General features: G+C 49.1%; 1 protein-coding gene across 5 annotated transcripts in view; it reads left to right on the forward strand.

Annotated features, from left to right (window-relative positions):
• FOXK2 (forkhead box K2) overlaps window positions 1-26,032 on the forward strand; it is an 833,912-nt gene that overhangs the window by 378,668 nt on the left and 429,212 nt on the right. The window lies entirely within an intron of this gene.

Raw genomic sequence — 26,032 nt, forward strand, 5'->3', positions numbered from 1 at the left:
GAGCGAGGGAGATGGGGAAAGGACTTCCTACACATCCAGAGTGAGGGTACACTGTTAGTTTATTATTTTTCTTTCTGCACACTTAAAGTACTCATCGTGAAAGTTGTGACACTGATTTCTCTATTGGTCCATGCTTCCCCAAGACCCTCACCCCACAGCCTTTCAAGGCCAATTTGTCCATTTTGTGAGGTCCAGCCGTGCAAGAAGGCCCTCTCCCAGTTTATCCTTTCGTGTTTTCCTGGCCTATTTGTCCAAAACATACCCACAACTTCATCGAGGAAGTCCCTCAGTAATTGAAGTTCTTCATGACCCTAGAATACGCATTGTGTGGGAACATTTATTCCTTATTGCAGAAGTACAACATTGTGACTGCAGAGCTTAAACTAATATGTACTGACACCATAATAAAGCATTTCCAGCGCATTTCATGCAGTTCATCTATTTCTTCAAAGCCACACAAGGCTCTGAAGCGGAGTAAGTTATGAATTCATCATTAAAAGTGTAATAAGGTTGAGTTGTGTTCTTTTCTCACTATTAATCTTTGCCCTCATTTTTTGGTGGCTGTCACATGCTATTGAAAACACAGCTGCGACCACTACTAAAATATCCCCAATTTCGGCAGGTGGGGCTACCACGTCAGGTCGGCAGGCAAGCGCTGCCAGACCTGTAAGGTGAGGTAGATGCAGTGCTGATTTAGATATAGGAGGGGTTGATTCCTATTTTACCGATACTGCTTGAGTATCCAATAACATGTGGTGCAAGTACATGACTAAAGTAGGTAAACCACTGGAGAGAGCTGCTATGTCTGCTCTCCTCTCCTAGTCCATGAGTGCCTCCAGAACGTTTGTGGCAACTGAAATACCAGAAGCAAGAGCACAGTGCCTTATTGACCTATCAATGTGCACCACCCGAGGGATGTTTTAAGGGAAGACCCCCAACCTTGACATGGATGTCTAAGACAACTTTCCCCTATGAAGACAATTCTATGAAAACACTAGACATAATGGACAATTACTGGAGGAAAGACCAGGCTATTCAATACATTACTGAATGCCCACAAATGGGAGAAATGAGAACAATAACATTAAAGGAAATCTACCCCAAGAAAGGACCAGCAGAAATAAGCGGAGAGCCAGGATGCTGGGAAAGACCACAGGTGCTTGTATATGGCTGAGTATACACAACTGAAGGATGGAATGGAGTAGTAGGAGCATATGTGCTTTGCCTCCTAACAGTTCCAGTTTGTATAGTACAAGAAGAGAATGACAAATGCCTGAAGGAATGGGAAGCAAGTGTAAAGATACTAACGTGGGTAGACAATGAGGCTGGGCCCATGCCCATAGTACCACTCAAAGGAGCAGCATTATGTTTCCGTAACGATGTAGCAGTAAAGGTTTGAGAGATGAGGAATGAAAGCCAACAATAAAAGCTCCAGGCATGAAAGTTGTAACAGTATTAATGGATCGCTATTGGGCTTGCGGATCTAAGGTATATGAGAAGCTATCACCCAACTGCTGAGGACTGTGCTCACTGGTACACATCAATGCAGTAGTAGTGCCACAGAAGGACATCAATATGGACGAATTTCCCAAAATGAACACTAACCGAATGAAGAAGAGATCTGTAGAGCTAACTGGGATGAAAAGTGGAAACTACATATCATCGGCATTAGAAGACTCCTTAGACGACATGTCACCAGAGCATTGATTGTTCAGCAGGCCAGACCTAAACAAATGCAAAATGGCTCCAGAATACGAGGTGGGAACTGATGCAAACAATAAACTTGACTGTCAATGGCTACAACGCCATAAAAAAACTCAGAGCAGTAAGATTATTTGCCCTCTAGAATAGATATGTTCTGGACCTTCTCACAGCAACAGAAGGAGGAGTATGCGCCAAGATTGGGTCTTCTTGCTGTACATTAGATCCAGCAAATGACGAAGCCAATAGGACACTAACTGAAGCAGTAACCAAGTTATCGCAAATGCATGCCAAAATGGAAACAGAAGCAAAAGATGCAGGGAAGGATGAAGGTTGGCTATCATACATCTTCTCATGGATAACAACATGAATGGTCAATGGGCTAAAATTGTATAAAGTCTTTCCCTAGACATTGGCGTCAATATGGTTTCACAATTGACCGGACTTGTAGGGAATAAGTTTGTATAACCTGTTATATTGATGCTAAAACTGTTGCTGGCAGCATTAGTACTAGTGCTAACCCTATGCATCAGAATATGCATCACAGAATGCTGAAAAACAGAGAAAACTGTAGGCATGAAGGTACTGGTAGAAACTACTTTTGAAGATGACAAGATACTAGTAGCTCAAGATACCCTAAGAGCACAGATCCATGTTTCTCGACTGGCGGCCTGTTCGATGACCCAGACGACTGTAGAGAATATTGGGGAAAATGGGTCTCGTGCAACTCGGGAGATTGCTGTTACGTGACCTGGAGTTTGGATGACCATGCCCAATTCTATGGGCATCTGGGGGACGGGGGGGGTTACGGAGATTTGGCTCCCTAAGTTGAAAGTGAATGGGTTTGGTGAAGTGGTCAACAAGTCAACCAGAGGGGTGCCTGAAGTGAGTCACTGGTAGTCAGTCCGAAGGATTTGAACCGGGAGATGCAATTCGCTTTTTGGTCAACCACCAGGCGCACCAGTGTATTCTACCTATGGAAAGATATTCTCTCAGACGACCGTACAAAACCTATGCAATGACTGCTTCGAAGAGCCGGGTGTCTCATCACTGGATCAAGTTGACTGATAATAAAATCCAGCCGTGCTGATGTCACTTGCGACAAACACGACATAGCAGCTTTCGTCACTCAGTAAATACACACTCCTGCACAAACTTACACAGACAACATATGCACACACAAATAAATGCTTAAAATGCTTTGTAGATAAGACAGATACATAGACATACTGTCAAAAACTTTTCCAGTCAAATGCAGAAACGCAAGAAAGCTAAGCATACACTGACTGAGCTTACAATCGGTTCTTCGCAACTAACCATAAGGCGCTATGGGGATGTATAAGGGCTCGATAAGTACTAATCTCTAAAAGGTAGCATTAGAACATATAGGGAAACCGTAGAATGACTGTAGTGAATTTGCATTAAGCCATTGCCTCAAAATATGGAAGAGATGCAGACACTGCAGCGCGAAGCACAGAGACAGTGTATGCAGCCAAGGACGGGTGGAAAATTACTTATTTCCGAGGCAGTGAGTCACCTGCAAAATACACAATCAAATCCTTAATTGCAGACCGAAAGGCTCAGTTTTGTTGTCCTCGCCCACATGACCCAGCTGAACCGAACAATAGCTAGCTACTCTGGGTGGGAAAAGGAGCTGTTCCCAGCGAAGCAGACAAGATTGATGCACTCTCCCAGGCAAGGCAACGCTGTAGGTACAGATTGAGCATGTGAAGTATTGGTATCCCCTGTTAGGAGGCAGGAAACCGGCTGTGGATATGTTTGTTCTTGTTGGGGTGTTGATCTAGTTGGGAAATCTTCGGATGGATTTAGTGAGACTGTGGGTGGTAGCGATCCTTCTGTAGTATAGAGGTGATGTCACCAGTAGGGTTTGTGTATATGACTTGGAGAGCACGAGGTGCACAACTTTTTGCGCCAATCTAGGATTAAAAGAATTGTGTTTTGGGGCAGTGCGTGGAAGGTGCATGCGCAGGATTGGTGGGTGTGCTTGTGCCCACGTCTTCTAGTATATTTTTTACATCGGGGAACATTGCTGGTTGGGACGCACCGATCAAACAAGCGGGTCTAGAATGCTGTGTGGATACGCAGAATGGTCCTGTTTTCATTGCCCCGAGTTCGATGGCGCATTAAGAAGAGCGTGTACTTACTTATTGGCCGACGCTTGCGCAGGAGCTGATCGGTGTTACAGATGGACCTCCAGTTTGGCGGGATGTGTGCCTAGGAGGTACTGTACGGGGGCACAGTAACTTTTGCATTGGGAGTAAGGCGCTGTGGGGGCCAAGTAATGAACTTTGGAAATGGAGAACTGTACGACTATGTGGAGGAGTTTCCATAGTGCGACCATGTCTCTTGGGCATTTTTGCCATTCTTTCCGAATATGTATTTGTATTTGTATTTATTTTATTTGTATAGCCAAACCAGGCCCGGAGGCTACCGGGCGCATATCTTTGAAACAGTGGTTACATAACCGTATGACATTACAAAGTACATTTGAGTTGAACATTAGAATACAATCACATTGGAGGTTTAGACAGGAATACAGAAGTAATCAGGTTTTGTTCAAAGTGACAATTGGTCGTCTGAGGTGACTAGCCAAAGTTTGGCTTTGTGTTTGAATGAGTTCAGGGAGGGCAGGTTTCTGATAGTGAGAGCCACAGAGTTCCACAGTTTGGCTGCCAGAACTGGGAAGCTGGCCCCACTGGCTGTTTGGAGCTTGTATCTAGGGATCAGTAGGCTCTGGCTAAGGGTAGACCTTAGTGAGCGAGGTGGGGGTATATTGAGTGAACCGTGAGGATGGATAGGGGCCTGGTTATTCATGCATTTGTAGGTCAGGGCAAGAGATTTTGGTGAAATCCTTTGGGCGACTGACAGCCAATGAAGGTTCTTCCTAGTTTCAGAGATGTGGGCTGATCTAGGGATGTTGAGGACTGCTCTGATGGCATTATTTTGTATGATCTGGAGTTTGTCAAGGTTGCATTGGTTAGTGCCTTGGTACAGTGCATTACAGTAGTCAAGTTTGGACATGACTATTCATGTACTATTCTGATGGGAATTTGAGAAGGATTTCAGTCGGTGAGAAGTCAGTTGTGGTGTGAGGCCTGAGATACATTTAACTTTTTAAGGGTGCAATTGTAGTAGTGTCTGTCTTGGTGACCTGGAGGGTCGTATGGCTGACTTGGCCTCTGTTCAAGTTCACTGATGACATAACGAGTAACAAGTATGAGACTTGCTTCGTGTTTTAATATTTCCCTCACATAACCAGCAGCAAAATGCCGACTAAAAGCTAGGACAGGGTTCTTCAATTGCTGTGTTCCTGTATTTGCTTTATTTTACTGCATCCTGTGTGGTTGCATGCTTTCTGTCTTGAGTTGTAGGCTTCTGGTGGCTTAGCAATCCACCAGTTAGGTTGAGGCGGCATTGTTTGTTGTATCGTGGTAGAGTCGTGCCAGCTGTTGGGGGCTCCGGCCTACCTACGTGCTGCTTCAGGGGTTTTGGACACCCAGCATGATTTGGGGTTGGGCAGACCCATGCCAGTTGAGTTGGCAGAGTGTATGGAGTGTTGGACACTCACGTGGTAGGACACCTGTGGGGTGAGGGGTGTTGTACACCCACAATAAGGAGTTGGGGTGTTGGTCACTCTGTAGTTATTCCCTTGGAGGTGTTGTACAGCCTATTGGTATGGGGTGGGTTATGCTGTTTAGTTAACCAGTGGGGTATCTACACTGGTGGTTTGTTGTGCTGCTGCCAAGCCATAGCCTGGCATTGGCATGTGTGGTGGCAGCCGTCAAACGGCTATGTGGCATTGGGCATTTCTTTGTGTAACACCATTGTGCCTTTGTGCCCCATCGAGTTATGTTGTCTGGTGACCAGCAGTGCTTCAAGTGATGTAGTCACCAGGTGTGTGATTTAGTGCATCTCTGAGTTGTGTTGTGAATGGCGGTTGAGTTGGTTAAAAGTGTGTAGCTGCTGGCTGAGTGTTTTGGGCTGGTTCCCTAGTGTGAGTTGTCCCAAATGCGTGCAATGTGGAGTGGTTCGAGTGTGGGTTTGTCCTTTTGTGTTCCATGTTCAAGGATGGTGAGGGGTTGTGTTGAGACAGACCGAGGGGCAGCACAGGCATTCCAAAGCTCACAGCAGAGACATGAGTTTGAAAAGGCACATTTCAACATATCTCCCGCCCTTAAACCAAAAGAACAGAGCAAAAGCAACAAGAGCTTCCTAAATTTCTAAATACCAAAACCAAGGTCTCAAACCAAGACCAAGTCTCAAACAGTCAAATCCATACTCCTACGTCCCGTCCCCTTTCCTCCATACTTATGGGACATTCCTCCGTCCTGTGGGACGGGACCGGAGCACTTTGTAAAAGCATTGAATGTTGCAAACATTTTAGTCCTTCTCTTTCTACGCGGGGTACGGCATGCGGCCGTAACCCCGCCCATCTTGGCTCCGCCCTGCGCTTGGCCCATCAGTCCTTTTCTCTGCTCGTTCGGGACTGGACGCACTTGCATCTGCGGAAGAATTTCTTCCATTTTTTCCTCCTCTCTGGCTCTCGCTAGCGATCGCATAGTAGTCAATCTATGTCGTTTAACCTAGATTTTCCAAATTGTAACTTGTGTCAGCAATGCTTCGCGAGGGCGGACCCCCATCCTCTGTTTAGAGTGCTTGGGTCCCGATCACCGTTGGGACTCCTGTTTCTATTGTGATTTCCCTTTCGGTCCGGGTCCTTAAACGTCAGAGCAGTGGGAGGAGGTTTTTCAATGCACTACTCCTACGCACTTTCAATCCTTCATCGACGAAAAGGAGAAACGCCCGTGAGTTGTTTACTTTTCAGAGCACCCCGGCCGGGGGACTCCTTCCTGGGGTCTTCCCGGACCGGGAGGAGCATTGACCGCTCTGTAACCAGGGCTTGCCCTGAGGTGCCTTCTGGGCCTAAAAAGTTTACTTGAGTTTTCTGAGGGTCTCCCAAGGGGCCTGTGGACACCGGATTACAATCCGAGGCCCCTCGTGTGGGGGCTGCGTGTAGACCTAGTTCTGAGTCGTGGGGTACTGGAACTTGCTCCTTATCGGCTTCCCTCAAAAGTACCGAGGTGCGCCCCACGGCCTCGGCTGGGCTTGCTAAAACCGAACATATGTTCGGAGGCCGCTATGAAGAGGCTTCTACCGGACTCAGGTCTGAGGTTCCCCATAAAGAGGCTAAGTTGACCAACAGTTCTGAGAAGCCTGAGGAGGCTTTATCAGTGAAAGGTCTTTCTAACCGGTCCCGCTCTTGTGGCGACACCAGAACTGTTGAGGGGGCAAGGGGTGAGCTTTTGAATCGAAGTTCCTCCTTTACCGGCAGTGCCGAGGTCCTTCCTGTGAAGGCTAGTTTGGCTATTGGTATGTCGCAGAAACATTCCAGGCCGCATAGTACTGGCTCGGCCGCGGTTCTTTGTGTAAAGGCTAAAATGAAGACCCCTGATCCATCTGGGGGGACCTCTGCTTCACTTCAACTCGTGCCGCGATTCCCCTCTGGTGATGGCACAATGACGGCCGTTCCCGCAACACAACCACGGCAGCCATTTTGGGCGCTTCCCCTACAACTACTCCATCGGCCGCAGGTGTAGGGTTTGGTCCTTTGGGTGATCATAAGTTTCCTTGTTTAGGACTGGAACGCTCGGATGCCTATTCCGCACAACATCTTGCTGCCTGTGGGTTTGGCACCCTTGATTTATGTGGACAGCTCTGGGGATGGGCCTGTTTGGCAACCCTCCCCTCTGCGTCCCTGGAATTATCCTCCTCAGGAGAAGCCTCCTCCGGCAGCTCCAAAACCTTCTGCGGAGGACGCTTTTTTCGGCAAGTTTCAGACGCTCATGCGTACCGACCCCATGAGGGAGTATTTTAAGGGTATTTTTAGAGAAATGTGCCTGCCTGCGCCTCCGGCTCCACCCACGCTCCCGGTGGTTCCGCTGGCGCCGCCTTTGCCTGTGGTTCCTTCCCCAACCCTTCAGCCCTTACCCCGGCTGTCCCCGGTGGACAAGACTGTGCCTGATGCAGCTCAGGAAGACCCTGGCATGTCGGATGATGCGCAGGGCGATCAGGACAGCGAAGACCTGCCCCGTTCTATTCGAGCTTTCCACGACCGGCTACTGGACATGTGTCTATTGGATGTCCCAGTGCCCGAGGCACCAGCTCTGCAGGAGGGTGTGCTTTCGGGGGCGTTCACCTTCTGTCCTTCGGAGCGTACCGGCGTGTTCTTGCAGAAGGACGTTCTGGCTGAGGTCCGTAGAGTCTGGGAGAAGCCACACTCTGGACTCTTCGTCAATAAGAAAATTGGCGCGCGATACAGGCTGCATTCTTCGGAAGAGGTGGCCCTAGCAGCTTGTCCGCCCCCCTCCTCCACATTGATGGCTGCGGCCACTTCACAGTCCAGGTCTGCAGCATCCTCTTCTACGACAGCTACTCGGGTCCTGGTGAAAGAGGACAAGCTCCTCGACTCCCTCGGGAGGAAGGTATTTGCTAACTCGGCCCTGCAGCTCTGGCAGGCCAATGCAGAATTGGTGTTAGCGGGGGCGACTATGAAAATGCGGAAAGGTCTGTTGGACTTCGAGGAATTCATTCCAGTCGAGAAGCTGGAGGACTTTAAGGCGGGATTGTCCGATGCCAGGGTCTTGGCCCAGGATCTCCTAGGGGCCGCGGCTCATCACGTCGACACTTTGGCGGCCTTATGCTGGGAGTTTGATACCTCTCGACAAGCGTGGTTGAATGCCACCAAGTTCTCAAAGGAGGTGCAGGACAAGGTGTTGGACCTGCCGTTTGATGGTAAGCAGCTTTTCCATTCCACAACGGATGTGGAACTGACCAAAACAAAGAACAGCACCCAGACAGCGAAGTCCTTGTCCATCCTGGCTGGTTAAAACTCCTTTTAGAATCCAGAGGGTTTCTAGATCAGAAATCCCGCAGAGCGGATACCCCTTCGAGTAATAACCGCCGGAGGCTGCAACAGACTTGGTTTTTCTCCCGCTCCTCAGCCTCTTCCTCGGGTTCAGGTGGTAACACCACTGAAAAGCCTGCCAAATGAGGGTTCTCTGCACTGGCACAAGACCCCGGTGGGAGGACGCATTGCGTCTCATTTGGCGGTATGGCAGACCATCACCAAGGACCGGTGGGTCTTGGCAGTCGCTCGGGCGGGCTTCCGCTGCCCCTTATCCCCTACCCTGCCCTTCAACCCTCCTTTCCAACTGTCATGACCACTGCTTCCAAAGAGTCAGGACCTACCCAACATCCTTGGAAGCAGGCTCATAACATATACTATCGGCACCAGCAAGTCCCAATAAGGACCTTTTGGACCTTGTCCTGGCACCGGTGGTGCCAGGCTCCTATCATGGACCCGTCCCGGCACAGGAAGCGCCGGGCTCATAACAAGTGTGAGAGGGCTTGGGTGGACCTACCTGCAGCAGACCATGCTGCTTACTTACCAGCAAGATGATGTTTCACTCTCTTCTGGCAGGGAGGTACTTTTCCTTCGGCGTGGGGCAGGCACCACTCCCTGGATCATTGATGCTGGACCTCTTCTGGAAGCAGGAACTCTTTTGTCTGGGCGAGGCTGTGGAAGAAGACACCTAAGCACTCCTATGGACTATTTAAACCACACCCGATTGATGCAAGGTGCTTCGCGTTATTCTGCATCTGCAGCAGGACGCTCACCGTGTCAGCTCCAGTGAATCTTCAGTTCCGGATCCTGTGAATACGAAAATTACCTGCTGGGAACCAATCCTCAGTCTTCAGCAGCTCCTGCAAAACAAAAGGCACAGGTTAGGCAAAGGCAAAGTTAGCGGTTCAACTTACCCGATCCATCGGCAGCATTCAAGGTGTTTTTTCTGCATATCTCGTACGGCATCGGGCCTGCAAAGACAAAGAACATTGGTTAGTAACGCTTAGTTACAAAACTGCTTACCTGTGTTACGATCGCTCCAACTCTGCTCGCGCTGCATTCCGGCACCTGTGAAGACAAAAGAGACATTAAGGTGCATTCTACAGCCCTAGAGCAGCCTTTCTACTTACGTGCCTTCGTATGCACCATCTTCTTGTTACGCTCTCTGCCACGAACCTGGGGGAGCATCTTCTTCGGCAGGGACAGCATCTGAAAGGGAAAAGACAGACATTAAGGAGATAAGACATTTGAAGAGAGCAATCTATCTTTTATACTTACAAGTCACGCTCGTGCAGCACATGGCGGCATCGCTCTCCACTTACCCTCTGTAATTAAGAGGCTGAACTCATATCCAGTGAAGTAACTGGACCCAGCGCCCCTGCATGAGACGCAGGATGGAGAGCCCAGCATTCACCTATTTAAGGTGAGCACAACCATCGACCGAGTACCACAGGGAGAGAGGGAGAGAGGGGCTTGGAACTTCTCCCAATCTTCCAGGCACTAATACCTTGATTTTCCACTTGCAGACACCTCACCCTTCAGGTCAAACTTTCGGTGAGAAAGGGGCCAAATCCGGGAGCCAAACGAATCCTACGCCTGACATTGAAGACGGTTTCACCGCCCAGTCAAGACCCGCGCCTCTGAGGGAACCAGGTGAGCGTTACACCAACAGTCTGGTTCGTCCTCCCTAATAGCCGAGGTTCAGAAACTGCTGGACCTCAGAGCTGGGGAACCCGTTCCCTTTGGGGAACGAGGGGAGGGCTTCTACTCCCGGCTGTTTACGGTGCCTAAACCCAACCCGGCTGGCCTGCGCACCATCCTAGACCTTTGCCAGTTCAATCTTTTCCTACCCCAAGAGAAATTCAAGATGATTACGCCCAGCCAGATTCGGTCCTCTTTGCAGATGGGTGATTGGCCTAGTGTGGTGGACCTTCAGGATGCATACATGCATGTTCTGATCTGGAATCCACACAGGAGATATCTCCGTTTCTCTGTGGAAGAGGAGGACTTCCAGTTTCGGGTGCTTCCTTTTGGCCTCAGCTCGACGCTGCGTGTCTTCACGAAGATGTTGGTGATTGCGGCCTATCTTCGTCTGCACGGTATCCATGTATATCTGTATTTGGACGACTGGCTCTTACGCAGCTCTTGTCCGCTAAAAGCCACGTGCAATCTTCAGTCTCCTTCAGCTCCTGTTCCATCTTGGGCTGTCGAACTGGCGGAAATCTTCCATGACGGTCTCGCAGGACTTGATTTTCCTGGGTTTTCGCTGGAACACGATCGACTGCAGAGTGTACCTGACCGGGGACAGAATGGCGGATCTGTTGGCCACGTGTGGGATGTTTGCGCAGTCGGAGAGCATGTCGGCCTGGTGGTTTCAGGGCATCTGGGCCTCATGGCATTGTGTGTGTTGGCTCTTCCTCTTGCTCGTCTCAAGATGAGGCGCACTCAGATGGCTCTTAGGAGTTCTTGGCATCAGTCTGTGGATCCGGACTCCAAGTTGATTTTGATTCCGGCTTCCATGAGAACGGACCTGGAGTGATGGTCGTCTCTCAGCAACCTGTTGGTGGGTGCAGGGTTTCAGGACCCAGCTCCTATGGTGACGGTCACAACGGACTCCTCCCTTATGGGGTGGGGTGCGACGTTGGACCTTCTTCAGGTCTCGGATCTTGGTCGCATTAGGACAAGCTCCTCCACATAAATCATCTGGAGCTTCTGGCGATTTTCCTAGTGCTCAAGGCGTTCAGACCGATCATTGCCAACAAAGTGGTCCGTATCCACACAGACAATGTGGTTTCAACATATTACATCAACAAGCAAGGGGGCACCAAGTCTCCCCCTCTCGTGGACCTGTTTATTCAGATTTGGGAGTGGGCGGTTCATCATGGTATATGGCTAGTCTCAATACACATTCCGGGCCAGCTGAATGTCACGGCAGATGCCCTCAGTCGGCGGACAATGGTCAGCTACGAGTGGGAATTGAAGGCGGAGATCCTATCCTGGATTTTCCTGCATTGGGGCACTCCGGAAGTGGATCTCTTCGCAACAACGGCAAACCAGAAACTTCCTCTGTAGGCCTCCAGAAACTGGCTAGGAGCCTCCTCTCTGGGGGATGCTCTCGAGATTCCATGGCACAACATGAGGGCCTTTGCCTTCCCGCCTCTACCTCTGATTCATCGGACGATTTGCAAGCTGAAGAACACGGTGAACTGTTCCCTTCTGCTCATAGCCCCGTGGTGGCCGGTCAGTTTTTGGTTATCAGAACTGCAACATCTGTCGGTGTATCCACCGATCAGGCTGCCGGTGAGTCCCGACCTGCTTCACCAGGATCAACAGCTGTGGCATCCCTCCCCACAATCGTTCAGCTTGGCGGCATGGTGCCCGAGTTAGTCATTAGACCATCTCAACCTGTCTGCGGATAGCATGCGCATTATTAAGGCAGCCAGGAAACCCTCAACAAGGTCTCAGTATAGAAGCAAATGGCTCAGGTTCTGTCATTGGTGCTTAGACCAACAGCTGGACCCAAGGGCAGCTACGACTGACACTGTGTCTTTCGTGTCCCACCTAGCAGAGTCAGGCATTCACGTTCTGCCTTGCAGAACTTATGTTTCAGCGGTATCCGCCTACCTATCCACCGACCAATGCTCGTACTCTGTCTAATCCAGTGATTGAGACATTTCGCAGGTTTGACGTGTCTTTATCCCCCCGGTTCGCAAGCCGCACCCGGCGTGGGACTTGAATGTGGTTCTTGCGGCATTTTGCCATAAACCTTTCGAACCAATGGCCACGGTGAACCTCAAGCATCTTTCGTGGAAGGTGTCCTTTTTGGTTGCCGTTACTTCAGCAAGGCGTGTGAGTGAACTCCAAACTTTATCGGTGGAGCATCCCTTCTTGGTTTTCCACAAGGATAAGTTGGTCCTACTGACAAATCCTTTCCTGCCGAAGGTGGTCTCTGATTTCCATCTGAACCAATCGATCTCCCTACCGCTCTTCTTTCCGAATCCTGCTTCAGAAGATGAAAGAGTTCCGCATTGTTTGGATGTGAGAAGGGCTCTTAAGTTCTATCTAGACAGAAAATCTGAATTTAGGAACTCTTCTCAACTGTTGGTGACCTTTGGTAATCCACAAGGTAAACGGGCCTCTAAGGCGACTATCTCCAAATGGATTGCTGCCTGTATTACGGAGTCTTACACTGTCCAAGGACTGCAGCCTCCTAAAGGTATTCATGCACACCTGGTGCCGGGCAAAGCAACTGCAGTTGCTTTTCAAAAATATGTCCCATGGGAGACAATAGCAAAAGCAACTACTGTGGCCTCCCCATCGGCTTTTTGTAAACATTGTCTAGACTTGAGCTCCAGAGCTGATGCTCAGTTTGGCCAGGCTGTGCTGAAGAACCTTTTTCAATAGGGGTTTTCCATCCACCCGTAGTTCTTGTAAGGAGTGCTTGGGAATCTCCCATAAGTATGGAGGAAAGGGGACAGGACGTAGGAGTATAACCAGGTTACTCACTGTAGTGACCACCTTACTCCTAGTCCAAAGTCTCCTTTCCTCCATACGCCCTTCCACCGTCCACTCTAATAAGGTTCCTCTATTATTGCTTAAAGATCTGTGACCTGGCGATAGAAAAGAACTGATGGGCGATGCGCGGTGCTGAGCCAAGGTGGGCGGGGTTACGGCTGTGTGCCATACCCCACGTAGCAAGAGAGGAAGGACTACACATTTTGCAACATTTTTTTGATGCTTTTACAAAGTGCTCCGGTCCTGTCCCATAAGTATGGAGGAAAGGGGACTATGGACTAGGAGTAAGGTGGTCACTACGGTGAGCAACCTGGTTAGTTTGTATTGTCGATACCCGGTTTGTTTCCAGTACATGGCAGTGCAGCGCTTGGAGAGTATACAGGCCAGATCCATGAACCTGGTAATGTGCCTGATTTCCCTCTTCCTGGGGTATACCCCAAGTAAACACTCCAGTGGGCTCCAGTTGTATCTCACAATGCTAGCTGACCTGCAGGCGTGTTCTATTCTAGACCAGAAAGACTGTACCTTGGGACAGCTCCAGAACATGTGGATTAGGTTAGCGTCATTGAGGTGAAACCACGGGCATGAGCACCTTTTTAATTATATTTTTTTTTGGTAATTATCTTTATTGGTTTTTTGAACATGTAACAATACCAATACAGTGTCATAGATGATCACATTCTTAACAAATGACACCTGAAACTCACCCCCCTCTAACTTCCCTACCCCCACCCTCTACTGCCTGAGTATAGTCTTGCAACATTCAGTCTCCGTTTTTGCGACCTGCTTGCTGCGGATCCATCTTGTATAGTGTGGGCCACACTTTCCTTCTTACAATGTTACCGTAAGGGTGATCCACTGTATTATGTTTACACAAAGTTCTTGTTTTTGCTCCTCTAGACCCAGTTTCAGGTGTCGACCATTTCCTCAGGTCTTCCCACCTCCTGTTGATGCTCAGGCCATTCGTAGCATTCCTCTGCATGGCTTTGCTGCGTTTGGCCAACACGTATATTAGGTCTTTAATCTTCCCCATTGCTTTTAGTTTGGTGCTCCTCTTAAAAAGCCCCAATGTGCATGCTTCTGGAGACTGGTTAATACTCCCAGGGGCCACTTTATTTGCTACGTCCCTCCAAAATTCCTGTATACTCTGACATTCCCAAAACATGTGTAACATGCCTACATTTTCTTCCCTGCATTTACGGCAGGCCTGAAAACTCACTCCTTTGAATTTTGCTATTGCCACTGGCGTTAGATATGCCCTTTGTGTAATGTAGAGTGGGAGCAGCTGTAGTCTGGCATTTCTGGAAACGTTCTTATGATATAGGGCTATGCTTTGCCACTCTTCGTCATCAAAAGCTTTCCCCAATTCCTTTTCCCATACCCCTCTGCATTTCAATTCACCCTTTGAGTTGCTTTCTATCAGTAACTCATATATCCTGGATATGGCATGCCCTCCTCCCCCCTCCCAGCCTCCTCAGAGATATTTGATTGTTTCTATGTGTTCACATCCTACTATCTCCTCTGTTACGGTGGGCCACCTACTCTTTATTGTGCTTAGCATGGTTCTATGTAGCAGGAATTGACCTTTGTGTATGCCCAAGGAATCTAGCAATCTATTTTTGTGCCGCAGGTCTCCTATCTTGGCTATACCGCAGGATACCCAATGTGCATGCACATTTGCTCTAAATCCCTGTTTATCTTGCACTACTGCCGCCGGAGAGGTCTGGTTATAATGGGTCTTTCCCATGGTTTTGCAGGTCCTCTGCCGTATCTTTGTACCTAACTGCACTAGGTACGGGTGAGCGTGTGGTTCTCTTGGAGGGACCCATATTAAGTCTCTCATAGTCTTTTTATTGCTGGCTATAGGAGAAACGTCTCTGCTGTGGGGTCGTCGGACAGCCATTGCAGCACATACTGTGACTGGCACGCGAGAAAGTACATCTCAAAATTAGGGATTTTCATCCCGCCTTGCGCATAGGGCATTTGCAATATGTTGAGTGTCACTCTGTGCCTCCCCCCTGTCATAAGAAGCCTCTGCATTCTCTGTCGAGGTCTAGGAAGAATTTCTTGGGAATATTATACAGGATATTTCTGAAACAGTGAATGAGCCTTGGTAGTGCTACCAATTGTAGTAGGGCCGCCCTTCCCATTACCGATAATGGCAATTTACCCTAGAATTGCATCGATTTGATCAGGCTCTTTCGCCCGTAATGTGTTGGATTTATGCTCACTTTTGGGGTCATGATTTATATTTAGCCCTAGGTATCTGAAGGAGTTCCCACACCACAGCAGCCGGCAGCTCTTCGTCATACTCCGCCAATTTTGCCAGCAGGAATAGGCAGGATTTGCTCTTGTTTATTCCGATCCTGGTCAATATACCAAAATTGTCCAGCATCTCCACTACACATGGTAGGTTCTCCACAGGGTTTATCGGGTACAGTAGCATGTCGTCTGTATAAATTGACACTACATGCTTGACCCTGTCAATGTCTATACCGGCATCACTGTACTCCTGCTGTAGGAATGCTGCTATGGGCTCTACTGCAATTATGTATAACATTGGGGATAGGGGACAACCCTGTCACATGCCTTTTGTGTAGCTGCCACCTATCCGAAAAGGTGGACCCCGTCTGTCCCCTGGCCGTAAGTTGTGTATATTAGCTTTGCCCATTTCATATAGTGCAGGCCTATTCCCATTTTGGCCATAGTAGCGTACAACCAAACCCAGTGGACTGAATCGAACGCTTTGATCACATCTAATTAAGCTACGGCACAGTGCTCTGCCCTCCCTTTTGTACTGTTTATGACACAATGTTGCCTTCGTAGATTCCCTGAGATATTCCTGGCTCAAACATATCCTGTCTGGTCCTGGTGTACAATCTTAGTTATTACTTTCCGAAGTCTATCCGCTACAATTGCTGTAAGGATTTTACTATCTTGATTCAGTAAAGACAGAGGTCTATAGGAACTGCAGTCTGTTGGATTAGCTCCGGTTTTAAGAGCAGGATTACCAAGGCCCCTCTCATACTATCTGGGAGGATCCCCAGTTCGTACGCTTCATTGAATACTCTGGCTTGGAGTGGCGCTAATTTACCAGCATATGACTTACTAAACTATCCTGGCAACCCATCTGTGCCTGGGGTCTTTCCCAAGGGCAACACTCTAATCGTGGCTAAGACTTCTTCTGGGGTTATGGGCTCTTCCAGCATATTTGTTTGCTGTTCATCTAAGTGCTACAGGGTAATGAGGTCAAGCACATCTTGCAGCTCGCCTGCGTGATCTGCCTGGGGGGTCTGTATATAGGCTCTTATAGCATTCTGAAAAAACCTAGTTAATACCTGCCTTTCTTTTTTCCTCTACATATACTGAGGATTTAATGGAGTTTATTGGGGATGTCTTATTCCTGTTTCTGTATAGCCAAGCAAGCATTCTCACGGGTTTATCTCCTTGTGCATGGCTTCTCTCAAGATATTTCGCGTAACTGAACTTGCCCAACCTCTTCCACTGTGCCAGACATACCTGCCTCAATCTGATTTCCTCTTCCAGATGGTTCCCCAGCACCCATCCCCCTTTCTATTTCAGCGAGTTTTACTTCCATTTCTTTTAAGTTGTTGGTGATGCTGTTTTGTACCCCCGAAATACCCCTGCTGTGGCTATGTATGATATGATTGAATATTTATAACGCGCTTAATACCCATAGGTTTCTAAGCGCTGACCCGGGAATCGAACCCCAGTTGCTCCGCGTCGTCTTGCTTCCAAGGCAAGCGCGTTGCCCCTGAGCTATCCTTCCGAGACGTCAAATCTCATTTCACGTCAAATATCATTTCACCTCTAATCACCCCCTTGTAGGTTTCCCAAATCGTGCCCACTTTGTTGGCACTGCCCTGATTGATGTCCGGAAAGTCTACCATACTTTTTCTCATATGTTCATTAAATGCCTTGTCCAACAATGCCTCACTCAGTCTCCAGGTAGGTATGCGCGGTCTTGGGCGGTAACCTTCCATTTTGTTAGAAGTGGGGCGTGGACTGACAGGACCCTAGCTAGGTATTCCGCCTCTGTAAATTCTGTCGCATGTTCCTCTACTGTGAATGGATAATCTAGCCTTGTGTGGACTTTGTGTGGGGCTGAGTAATGAAAATATTCTCTTGCATCCCTATGAAGTGTCCTCCAAACATCTGTTAACTGCAAATGATCCAGAAGGGTACCTAGGACTTTAGTGGGTGGGGACGGTCTTTTGTACCTTGTGTCAGATTTGGGTAAGGGTGGAATTGAAATCCCTGCTCCGTATCATGACCCCATTTCTATAGGGACCCAGTCTCACATAAAGTGACTCAAAAAATATTGTAGCGTCATAATTCGGTGCGTAGGTATTCACTATGCATACTTCCCCAGTTCTCTAATATACTGTGTATTAAAGCCATCCTCCCTTCATCATCGATCCTAGTATTCAGAACTTTGAAGGCGATAGATGGATTCACTCCGATGACAACAGCCCTACCGTATGTTCAGTATGTGGAACCCACCACCACCTGCCCCATGTTCTAGCCAGCTTCTCTTGTTTCTGTTCGTTCAAGTGTCTGCTGTAATAATGTGACCCCCCACTTTGTCTTCTTAAATACGTGATCACTCTGTCGTTTGACATAATCATTTAGGCCCCAGATGTTCCAGGTCATGATTTTGAGATCTCCAGCCAGCTCAATATATTTCCTTTGGGCTTTGGTGGGGTCTGAGCCCCGCCTCGGCATCGACCGAGGTCATGCGTAAACTACATGCGCTAATACCAGCCTTCCCTCCCTTCCCCTTGTGTAACTCCCCCGACCCCCAACAAACAACAACACACTCCCAAACTGAAACTGTCCAGCCATGCTAAGCATGTTAAGAATACCCCGCTTCCGCTTCATGAGATCAAGTCCGAAGGCTTGACTCCTGGTGCCCAACGGGCGAGTACTATCGAGTACCCTAAGAGAATACAAGTGTGGGGTAGTAGAAGTGTCTGCCTATTGCATTCCCTCTACCAGGCTTCTGTGTCTGTACTGCAATGCTCTTGTGTCTAGCTTCAGCTAGAAATAGCAGAATCCATATGCTCTAGAAGCAATTGCCCCAGGACCAACGTTTATGTACATCCACCGGCGCCATTGGGATGGCTTCCTGTTGTGTGTCCTCTGGGCGTCTTCCAAATCCTTCCTTGGTTCACAGTCAATGTTCTCCGGATTCCGGGATCTGCGCGCTATCCATCCAATCTTGTGCCTCAGGAGGTGTTTCAAAGAAGAGGGCCTTGCCATTGTGCAAGATCTTCAATTTAGCTGGGTATATTAGCATATATTTCAGGACTGTCTTCTGGAGTCTCAATTTTGTTGAAATAAGTTGAGCTCGCCTCTTTTGCACCGGAAAGGCATACTCCGGGAATATTGTTAGATCCGGGAGCAACGTAAACTCCGAAGTGGCGTCAGACAGCCATTTTGAGACGGGACTTAATTGGGCAGCCAAGTAGTAAAGTTCCAGCCGAGGCAGTTGTGCTCCCCCTTCACTGTATGGCAGGCCTAGTACTTGGAGGGAGAGTCTATGATGGTTTGAACCCCAGAGGAAGTCTCTAATTTGCTTGTCAAGGAGGCGAAAGAAATGGGTTCCTATATAGTAGTTGACATTTGTGAAACAGTACAGGAATCTAGGGAGGATAATCATTGTAACAATAGAAATTCTTCCCATAAGGGACAGTGGTAATCGGGACCAGAAGGACATGGACCCCTTGAGGCATTTTAAGACCTTGCAGGTATTGAGTGCATGTGTATCCTCGGGTGTATGTGTGATGTGTACACCCAGGTATTTAAAGAAGCGCACCTCCCACGGGAGACCCACGTCCGGTAGTGAGGCAGAGACCAGCCAGGGGGGGAAAGCTAGGATTTACACCTATAAAAGACTATTGCAGACAATACAGCGATCGTCCGCATACAGTGATAAGTGTCTGGTCTCCCCCCAATCAGGATGTCTGCCTCCTGGAATTCCTGGCGTAGATGGGCTGCAAGAGGTTCCAGGGCTAGAATGTATAACCTGGTCGATAATGGACACCCCTGGCAAGTCCCACGACATATGTCCCAAACTCCAGAAATGTGTCTACCAGTCTTCACCATGGCAGTGGAGAGGTGTAGAGCCTCATCACCCAGCGAATAAAGCCTTCCCCATCACAAAGCTTTTAGTGAGGCGAGCAACCGCTCCCAGTAAACAGTCGAAAACCTTGATTGCTTCCAAGGAAGCCACTGCATAGGGTTCCTTGCAAGAGTCGGTTCGGTCTATAATACGTTGTAGGCTTCGTAGGTTCAGGGTAGTGCTACGACCTGGTACAAACCCAGTATGGATCAGGGAGGCGATGACCTTGCGAAGGTGCACTGACTGCACCGCCGCGAGTATTTTAATGTCATAATTTAACATCGTCAGGGGCCGGTACGAGTCGAATTTGTCCATGGATTTTCCAGGTTTGGGAATAGGAATAACCATGGTCTCCCTCATACTGGCTCACAGGCCTCCGTGAAAACTTTGTAGTAAAGGGGCAAGGTAGAGCTGTAGGCCTTGTAGAATTCTGGGGGTTGCGGGGGGTTGGAGGGAGTCTGTTGCTCCCAGGGTTTTTACCAGGGGAGCGAGAGAAGTGATTGCATCAGTGACTTCTTCCAGAGAAATGGGCTGGTCCAAAAGGGTTTGCTGCACTTGTGTGAGACTCAGGAGTGAGATTAGTGAGAGTGCCTCGGCTATCCTGCTCTGGGGTACCAATTTGTCATGGCTGTATAACTGGGTATAAAAGGAGGTGAAGATGTCATTTATCTCCAGAGGGTCCTGCATTCTTCATAAGGTGATGTCATCAAGGGCCTGAGGTGTTCCATTCTACAGAGCCACGCTAATCTACTGGATTTGTCACCTTCTGCGTATGATCGAGTTGTACGTGTGATATAGACAAACTTGGAGAGCCTTTCCCAAGCCTACAGGCAGCGGGTCTGGGTCTCTGCTAATTTCTTCTCGTCTGGCTGTAGGCCGATTTGTCGGGCCTCCTGTGTCCGAATGTCATCCTCCATAGCCTCAAGGTCTTCCCTGAGTTTCCGGCATGTACCGCCCCCACTGGCTATCACCTCTCCTCTTGTCACAACCTTTCTGGCCTCCCAGACAGTGCCCAATTTGTTAATGCTACCAATGTTATGTTCCAGGAAATCAGTCAGGAATTCCTGAACTGTTTTCTTAAAAACAGGGTAAGTCGGAACTTCTGTCGGCATTCGCCAAGTCGGGATGGGGGACCTGGGACTCGGACCGTTTCACTCGAGCAATAGAGGGGCGCGGTCGGAGATGGAGTGTCCCATATATTGCGTTACCTAGTTCTGCCATCTGCTCCAGCCCAGCAAAAAAAAATATCTATCCTGTTGTGTAATTTGTGTGGGATGAATAAAAAGAATAACTCATGGTGTGTGGGTGTACATTTCTTCAGACATCTACTAGATCCAAATCGTTTAGTGCTGCAGTTAACGGTGGCAGGGGACGGGCCCCCTCGAGGGGGGTGGATATGTCCAGCCTGGGGTCCCTCACACAATTGAAATCTCCACCCCAAAGGAAGAAGCCCTCGCGACTGGATGCAGCTCTGCTACTTATTATGCGCACATGAGATGGGATTTTGTGGATTGGGACGCATCAGTTCACAATACAGATTTCCCTGTTCAAGGTAGCCTCGCAAGATTAAGTAACGTCCTTCCCTGTCGACATCTACCACTTGGCATGGGAGTGAGCCATCTATCCATGTGAGAACCCTGCCTAGCATATTTGGAGTAAGTGGCCCCATAACCCGTCCCTCCACAGCGGTTCAAGATCACCTCTTCGGCAAGTAAGTGTCTCTCTTGGATTAATACAATAGACATTTTCTTGCGCTTAAAGTAGGATCTCGCCCTATTTCTATATCCCCTCCCAGGCCCTCTGCACTGCTCCGGCTTCTCATTTTATCTCTAAAACTCGGGGCGTCCTGTCCTCTCTCTCTTCCTCTCCCCCCGCCCCTCTACTCCCTGCTCTTCCTCTGGCCCTTCTTCGGCCTCCTCTTCCTCCCCTACCCCCTTCTCTATCTTTCCCATGTTCTCCCCAGACGAGGTTTCTAGACAAGTCTGATCTATGAAAGTCTCGTCAAAACAGGTTCATCATCCCTGTTCATCCAAAACCATCAAGGACCATATTGACTCCCTGGCTCCTGCTCTGGCTGACTTCTGCAACCACTCCTTCGCCACTGGAGTCTTCCCTGTCCCCATGAAGCACTCCCTTGTCCACCCTCTTCTTAGGAAACCCCATGCTGGCCCCTCCTGCCCGGCTAACTATCGCCCAATCTCCATCACTCCTTTCCTGGGCAAACTCCTGGAACAGCTGGCCATTTCCCAGCTTAATCTCCACACTGAATCTGTTGGTTGTCTTCATGACCATCAGTCTGGCTTCAGAGCTGCCAGAAGCACAGAAACTGCTCTCCTGAACATCAGTGATGACCTGCTCTCCAACCTTGATTCCAAAACACCCTGTGTCATCATCTTACTTGATCTCTCTTCTGCCTTTGATGCGGTCAACCATGCCATCCTGCTCAACCGTCTCCATGGTAACCTGGGTATCACTGGTCAGGCCCTGGCTCGGCTGACTTCTTTCCTCTGCGATTCGACCCTCCCAGGTCCAACTCGGGTCCTTCCTCTCCTCTCCTCTATCTCTATCTGTGGTGTTTCCCAGATATCTAACCTCTCTCCCTGGCTGTTCAACCAATACCTATCACTTCTTGCACACCACATTGCCGCTCTATGCCCCAACTTTCAGTGCTAAACGGATGACTCTCGGCTCATTTTCAGGCTACCTTCAGCCACCTCTTCACCTTCTCTCATCTCTGATGGTCTGTCTGCTATCCAGGAGTGAGATGCCACCAATGATCTCTCCCTCAATGCCAGTAAGACTGAGATTCTCCTCATCGGTACACTCGCTCCCGCCTTTCCTGTGGCTCTCTGGCCGGCCTCTGTGTCCTCTTCTTGCTCCTACCTGTGAGACTAAAAACCTCGGGGTCATCTTTGACTCCACACTCTCCTTCTCTCCTCACATCTCGGACGTCTCTAAGAAGTCACACTACCAGCTGCACCTCCTCAGAGGTATTCTCCCTTTCCTCTCCTTCCCCAGAAGCTCACTGTCTCCAAAGCTCTGGTTTTCGCTAGGATGGACTACTGCAAAACTATTACTAAATCTGCCTGCTTCTACTCTCCGCCCTCTGCAACTCATCCAGAACAGGACTGTGATACTTGTCCTTGGCGTCAAGCCCAAGCATAGTATCTCTCCAGGACTGAAATCTCTGCACTGGCTCCCAGTGGCTGTAAGGATTAAGTTCAAAACACTCTGCATTGTCCACAAGGCCTTCTAGGGCCTGGGGCCTCAATACCTTCAACTCTCTCTTCCTAAATACCTTCCTTCTCGAGCTCTTCTCTCATCCACCTCCAACTCCCTCAGGGTCAGTTGCTTCTCCAAGCAACAAGTTGGTGGTAGATCTTTCTTTGGCTGGGGCTTCCCTCTGGAACAGCCTCACTGCTTCCCTGAAATTTCTGGAAGCACCTCTAAACATTCCTCTTTGCTTCTGCCCTCTTTCCTCCGCTCCCCTGCTGAACTCCTGGATGAAACTGAAACTGCACTGGTTCCTGGTCAGTCTGATTTCAGGTCCAGGTCCCCTCCCCCGCCAGTTGCACACCTTCACTGCCTCCCTGGCAACCCCCGCACTTAGGGACTGTTTTTCTGTATCCCTACAGTCCCCTACCAGCATTTGACATCTGATGTCTGCACTTACCTTGCACTTGCCACCACTTTTATTTATTGCTGTTATTTATTCTATTTATATTTTTGTCAATCCCATTTACTGCACTGTCCCCTCCTTCTCCCCCGCACTTTTCCCCTCCCCTCTGCACTTGCACGATCTCATCTAGCCTAGTAAGATCGTTGTCTTTCCCTCTGTGCCCCCTCCCTTGCCTCGTCACGCCTTGAAACACTTGTGAATAGGCACGTTTTAAATGCTAGATATCATATATCATGAAGGTAGGATCCCAACCCACGCACATTCCAAGTTAATATTCTAATTGGGGTCATTGGTAGACATTGTGGGGAACCTCATCAGGAACGTTTCAAAAGCGCCAGCAGAGTGTAGTCGCTATGGAGTTGGCCAACCATATGCGCAATACGAGAACATGCAAATCATGGCGACCCTGTCCGCATCCTCCTACACCTGTTGTAACAGCACCGTAAGAGCCAAAATGCAGAGTAAACAATAAAAACTTCACCAACAAACCTTTATAGCATTGCCCAGCATTGATGCATTGCTCGGGCATGCCTGTACTACTAAGGCCAGGGTTGGCCATTGAGTACCAGGTAATGGGTCCAGCAACAGGCCGGGTCCCAGTGCCAACTCTGGGTGGACAAATAAGGACAGCCGTGGGCAGTTGGGTCTCCTGCTCCCACTGAACAGGAAGTACTGTCAAGGTGGTTGTATCGGGTAGTATGATGGACGTATAAGTTGTGTAGTGCCCGAAGTTTAGGAGATGTTAGCGTATAAACACCAACTACGCCACAACAGAGGGCATTAGTTTGATGTCTAATTAGTACCAGTCTTGAAGAGCACCGACTGGGTCAAGCGATGGATCAAGAGTCGGCGTCTTTATCATTGGCCAGGTTATTGTGTTCCATCCACATGGTGGCCGCGGCGGGGCTATCAAGGAAGTGCGGTTTATTGTTTTAGAGGATCTTTAGCCTGGCAGGGTACAGCAGCATATATTTGATGCCAAGCCGATGGAAGTCTCGCTTTTATTGGTATGAAGGAGTTCCTAGCTTTCTGGACAGTGGGCGTATAGTCTGGGTATATCGCAATTTGGGTCCCATCTCTCTGAATGTCGCCCCCATCTTGAGTGCTTCATGATCACCACTATGTCGCGGAAGTTCACGATCCTGGCTATCACTGGCCTCGGGTGGGACCCGGGACGGTGTCTTTTTTTGGAGGGAATGGTGAGCGCGTTCCACAGCGAAGCCCTGCAAGAGATTGCCAGGCCCAATCTCCTGTAACAGCAGGTTTTCGATGTATGTTGTAGGGTTTGCTCCCTCTGCCCCTTCAGGAAGGCCTAGTACGTGTATATTATTCTGGTGGGATCTACCCTCAATGTCCTCTGCTCGAGACTCCAATGCAGTGTTCTTCATTTCCAGCTCCCTGACTCGTGCCACAAGTTGTTTAGTGGTAGCTATGGTCTCCTTGAGTTCTGGTTCAGCTGTTGTGACCCTCTCTGCCAGTTGCCTGACATCTTGCCGTAGGAGTTGAGCGTCGACTTTGACATCTATTCTAGTCTTGCGTAACAATCTCAGGGCTGCAATTGCGGCAAGCACCTGGTCCTCATGAAGGTTTAGCGATGGGGCTAGTGGCCCAATTTGAGCGCCTTCCTTGGGTTGGGTGAGCTCACGTTGCTTCCTCTGGCCAGCAAAGGAGTCCATGATGGATGGTTTGCCTTTATTCTTTGAAGGTTACATTGTAGGGCACTCAGGCGGAGGGTGAGGGGAATACACTGCCTGTCTAGCCGTCCAAGTGCGTGGACGGTGCGTTTAAAGGAGGCCTCACTTGATATGTGCAGTTTCTAGTTCCAGTGCCTATACAGGACAGACTCCGGCAGACCTGGGAATATTCAGGGTCCTTATCGCCAGTGTGAAAAGTTGGGGCTCTGGGAAAGTAGTGCCAGCAAGCAAGGTGGGAGCAAACAAGTCTGTCAGTGCTTGGAGGAATTATGCAAACGTGTGCCCATCAAGTGAGCAGATCTTGGGTAGCCCAGATAGATGTTAACCGTCTTTCGAGGGTGCACCCAGCAAAGAGTAAACGTGTGGATGAGCTGCCCAGGGAAACAGCAAGAGCTCATTCAGAGGCGTAGTTGTGGGGGACAGCAAAGCTGGGTCAGCCAAACAATGCCTGCTGATTGTTGTATGATGGAAATGCTGCAGCAAGAGCTGCGCGCCCGGGCAGAGGCGTGCAGACATCTATAGTAGCCTAACTGGGTGAAAATTGCTCTGTCCTGCAGTCCTCCGTGCTGGAGGAGGCTGCTTGGAGGTGGAGGAGCTATGGGAAGGGGGAGCCACCACTGTAAGGGTACTGGATGCACTCTGTTTGCAGTTCTCAGCGGGGGAGGGGTTCACAACCCAGCTTGCTGACCTCAGTGTTGCACGTTGCGGCTCATCTTCCGTAAGCTCCTCAGTCTGGGCTCTGGTGTGATCCGATAGGGTGATTACCCCAGGGGAAAGCGGTGAGGGCCAGCTGCTCTCTGTGAGCGTGTGGTGCAGCCCAGTGGCGGGGAGCTGGGGCTTCACAGGCTCTTTGTGTCTGCCTTCTTGTGGGACACACGGCTTGGAGCAAAAGTCTGCTTCCTTGGTTAATCCAGTTCTGATTTTTGTCGGACAAGCGTCGAAAAGGTGGGTGCCATCTTGATGCACTCAAAACTAAGGTCAGATGGAAAAAGTATGCAATATTGGTTGCCGCGGCAAGAATCGGTAAAGGATTTCAGTGGGAGCTGCAGAGAGTTATGTCCTCGCGGCATGAGTTTAGGCCATGCCCCCTACATTTCCCTTATGATAAACTCATTCACTAACCTCGACTCTGTGCTCAAAATAACATTTGCTCTTGAGGGGTGAGGGAATTCTACACTTTCTATCTTTAGTTGAGAGCACTCAAATTTGGAATCTCAGCAAATATATAGAGAATGCAAGATCTATTTAGAATTAAACGCTCTTTCTCAAATACTTTCCAGTGACAATTTAAAAGGTCCCCCATTCAGCACATTTCTGCCTGGTGGAATCTCTTTTCCAAGAAGATGGACCCCTTGGAATACGTTTTTTTTTCG

This window comes from Ambystoma mexicanum, chromosome 3q (genome assembly GCF_040938575.1).
Source record: "Ambystoma mexicanum isolate Mex_15411 chromosome 3q, UKY_AmexF1_1, whole genome shotgun sequence".
Lineage (NCBI taxonomy): Eukaryota > Metazoa > Chordata > Amphibia > Caudata > Ambystomatidae > Ambystoma > Ambystoma mexicanum.